Raw genomic sequence first — 4299 nt, forward strand, 5'->3', positions numbered from 1 at the left:
TTCTACAGTATTTTAAGACATTCTCTTTGCCATTTGTTTACAGCAAATGTCAGGTGTTCTATCCCTAAAAAATTTATGTTTTATAGAGTACTAGACTGTAAGTGGCTCTTAGAAGCATTTCACAAAAAACTATCCAGTATCTCAGTGTATCTTAATACATGACTTGTTTGGGAGCCTTCAGTGTAGGAAAGCCTATGCTTTTTCCTAATGCATATTCATAACACATTGATACAATGGAGTATCTGAACACATTTCATAATATTCAGATACTTGCTATTTTTCTAGATTCTCAGTACTCGCATTTTATAAAAGGAATTGCCTTTAAATGCTGCTCTTTTAAATCAGCTGGAAAAGTCCCCATCTAACAGGAACAGCAAGAGTCCAAACTTGCATCTTAGATCACTTAGATATTATTTTTGATGGCCTGTTCATATGAGTGTGACAATTAAAAATGAAGTTGTGTAAATCATTCATAGGAATAACAAAAAACAACTGTTTTCTGTCCCAGCAAATAATGGGAGACTTCGTAGCCATACAGAGACATAGAAGGAATTGTGGGAAAGTCTGGGAAAACTGTCAGCACTCAACTGAGTCTGTATCCTTGGGGCAATTTAAGCTAGATGTGTACACAAAAGGAAGTCCAGGGCATGTTGGCTGGATCAGGCATAAATGTGCTTTACTTTGGCTCTGGCAAGGCAAACTCTGGAGGTTTTACCATCAGTCCTTTTTTTTCCTCCCCCTGCCTTGTTTTCTACATCCCAACAACAACTAGTGCAGGTTGCAGTACTGAAGAAGGCAGCTTCTTCATGGAGGATGTAGCAGTAGGAGTTTGGATGGAAGGCATTTGAGCAGCAGGTTAATTACTAGACCCGGTGTCTGGGTAAATGGATACTTTCCTGAGTGTGTTAGGTCAGAGAATTTTAGTTCATGGCAAAGGGTGTGGTTTTTGTTTTCCAAAATAACTCTGAATTTCAAACTGAGTGTTCATCAATAATGTGTTTTATGCAATGGCACTAGTGGAATGAAGAGACAAATATAATTAATGCAGCTAAATTCAGAGGCTGAAGGAATCGTTCCAAGAGCAGGTTTGCTGATAGGCTGTAGCCAGTTCTGGAATGCTCTTTTAGAAACACCCACCCTGGATTCCCAGCTGTGCTTCATGTCCCCTTGTCATTGCTTTGCAGGGATGATATGACCAAACAGTTGACTACAGTTTCTTGAGGGTTGGAGCTCTGTCCCTTGATTACTTTGTTACTCCTATGAATGATTTACACAACTTCACTTCTGTCCCTTGATTGCTGTATGCTGCTCATTTATTTGACAATTTTAAAAGCAAAAGAAACAAAACTGTAAGTACTAAGGTGGGACTGAATCCAAGTGTGTGTATGTTTGTTCATTCACTTATTAAACATGTTCACTGCTATTAAGTGAGCATAATAAAAAGTCCCACACTCCAGCTATATAGAACACATGCAGCATGTCTTTTATATAGCTGGAGGCACAGTTTAGTCCCTTGGTCCAGCTTGGGCCACTGTCAAACAAAGACAGAAGTGAGCTGATCCATATCAAATTAAAAGTGTTTGTTACTTTTTTCTCAAAATTCTCCAGTCTTCCTCCAGATATTTACTGCTACAAGGTTAGTGCTTGGCAGAGTTCCCAGACTATCAGACTGCCCTTAGAATTTCCTTCTTAGGAAGACAAGGTGTGGCAATACTTTGAGACAAAAATCAGAACAGTTTTAAGGACTTCAAGTGAGTCTTTCTTTCCACACTCTACCTCCTTTTGCCAAATGATCAATGTGGAGGACTAGGGCATTTCCTCTAAAAAGCCATATACCATGAGGAGGATGCTCAATATAAAGTAATGTTGGAATTCTTCATTCCTCACCAGTTTTGATAAGCTATAGTATGTGAGGAGAGATAAGATGATGTTGCACTGGAGTGGTGATAAATAAAGGAAGAGGAAGCATGTTTACAAGTAGGATGCTTGAAAGTGGGAAAGGCTGCAACACAAATAGCCTGTGAGATCCAGTGTGGATACTTGAAATAGGCTCACTTTAAGCTGATTGAATCCAGAACCAACACAAGCTTATAGCATGGACAGCGGTAGCCCTGACCCTGCAGACACAGGCAATTTTGAAGTAAGGAATCAAGTGAGACAGTGCCTTGGGACTATAACAGTTTTGGCACAGACTTAAATCCAAGTTGGTGACTGAGAAGTAACGTACAGTAGTAATATATGTAAACCTTGAAAAAAATGGACTTACTTTGTGCAACATACAAGTGCAATTTAAAAAATTTATTTATTTACTATGGCATGTATTGAGCAATTGTAGAAGGACTTAGAGACTGACTTCTGAGCTGAAATGATGTTGAATCTGAAGCAAAATAATTGCAAATCTAAGCCTGCAAAACTATTACTAAGCACTGAAAATGGCCCATTAAAGCAAGAGATAGGCATAAAGACTTGGACAAGCTCACTTCCCTGTTCACTGTGAGATGTTTATTCCTCTGTTGTGTTTCCTTCCAGCAGGTTTTAATGTTTCCAAAATCACACAACCCAAATCACCTTGTTGTGTCTGTCCCAGAGCACTGCTCATCTGGGTGAATGAGAATGCTGACTTCAAGAATGCAGGAACAGATATATTTATTGTGAGACTCCACTGAAATCAGTCTTTTGCTGGAAATAATTGTCTTTAAATAAAACTACCACTTGCTTCTGAAATAATAATAATATACTTTAACAAAGTGCTCCATATAGCCCAAGTCTTCTGTTCTTGAAATCTATGGGAACTTTGCCATGGTTTTAAACTAACATGACAATATACATTTGACTAAGAGATGAACATAAAAAAACCTCAAAATTAATCCATATTTAACATTCCTAAATTTGATATTTGGTGGCCTCTATATAATCAGACAGCTCAAAATCTGAAAACCTTAAAACAAACAAAAAATCTAAATAAAGGCTTGCTAAAATCCAAACTTATTTTGTAATCATGCATTGGAATAGCAGTTGTTTTTGCTGGTCTGATCTGCCTTTCTGTTGGCTGGATTCCCTTTCTGTGACAGATGTGCTATTTATGGAAGGGGATTCTGAATATTTTAAAGCACTGACTGTTAGGAACATCTCATTCCCAGCCTTTAAAATGAAAGAGAGCAAAATGCCAAATAATTTCCCAAGCAAAAACCTCCAAATTAAACAGATACCTATTTAATCATTAAAAAAATAATAAAACGGCGGGGAAAAGCAAAATAAGATTGTCTATTTTTTGAAAAGAAGTGAATACATATGTACAGCAGCCTAGTTTTTGCTGTGCAACATTTTCTGATTTAGACAATACTTGGTATTAGTCTTCCCTTTTAAAAAAGAGGTTCTTTTATGGAAAAAAAAATCATCATGTACACAGGTTTCTAGGGAAAAAATATGTGTTTAAAAATTTGGCTGCTTTCTTCCTCAGCCATACTGGCAGGTCAAATTAAAGGTAGCACTTCTCTGGACAAATCTGACCTCACAAGGAGCTGTTTATTTCTGCAATTGTTCAGAAGCCATCTAGATTTACTTACACATATGGTAAACAATGGCTACCTAAAGAAATCTTTCAGTGGAATATTTTTAGAGCTAACACAATAATCTTCACAGTTCTGTTCTTGTGCTGGATATCATCTTGTGGTATTTGCAGGTGGAGAGATAAAGAGCTGAGAGAAGTCACCGACATAGTGGGGGGGATTTTGCTCTCTAAACAGGTATATCTCATGGTTTGTTTTACCTCACCTGATGGTTTAGCCTTCTGGGAAGGTAACTCAGGTTACAGTAAACTGCAGCATGGTTCTCTCATTCTCCTTCTGGAGACAGAGTGATAATGAAAATAGCACCAGTTTTGCTTATTAGGCATTTAAAAAAAAAATCAGATTGGCAGTTTTTTATGCTTTTCTCTTTGCATATTTTTCATTATACATGCAAAGTATTTTGCTGTATTTTTAAGTTTTCCAGATGATAACCCTTTTTTGACATTTACAAAAATCTAATTCCCACAATTGCTCTTGCAGTCTCTGCAGAGGGTGATACCAATTTAACGTATGCGACTGAACAACATACATGCTATTAATCTCAGAGGGTAATAGAAATACATTAAGTAGGTGATGTGAAATTTTTAATTATCATCATTATTATTATTATCTTTGCAGCTATGGTTTTATATTTCAATTTTTTTTCTTCAAGACGACAGCACTTTAGTATCTGCATTGACCTCCATGATGTCAGAATGTCATTGTGCAACCGTAGCTAAGAAAAGCCGCC

This window comes from Melozone crissalis, unplaced genomic scaffold, assembly GCF_028551555.1.
Source record: "Melozone crissalis strain CALT ecotype California unplaced genomic scaffold, PUWL_Pcris_2 ptg000034l_1, whole genome shotgun sequence".
NCBI classification, from domain to species: Eukaryota; Metazoa; Chordata; class Aves; order Passeriformes; family Passerellidae; genus Melozone; species Melozone crissalis.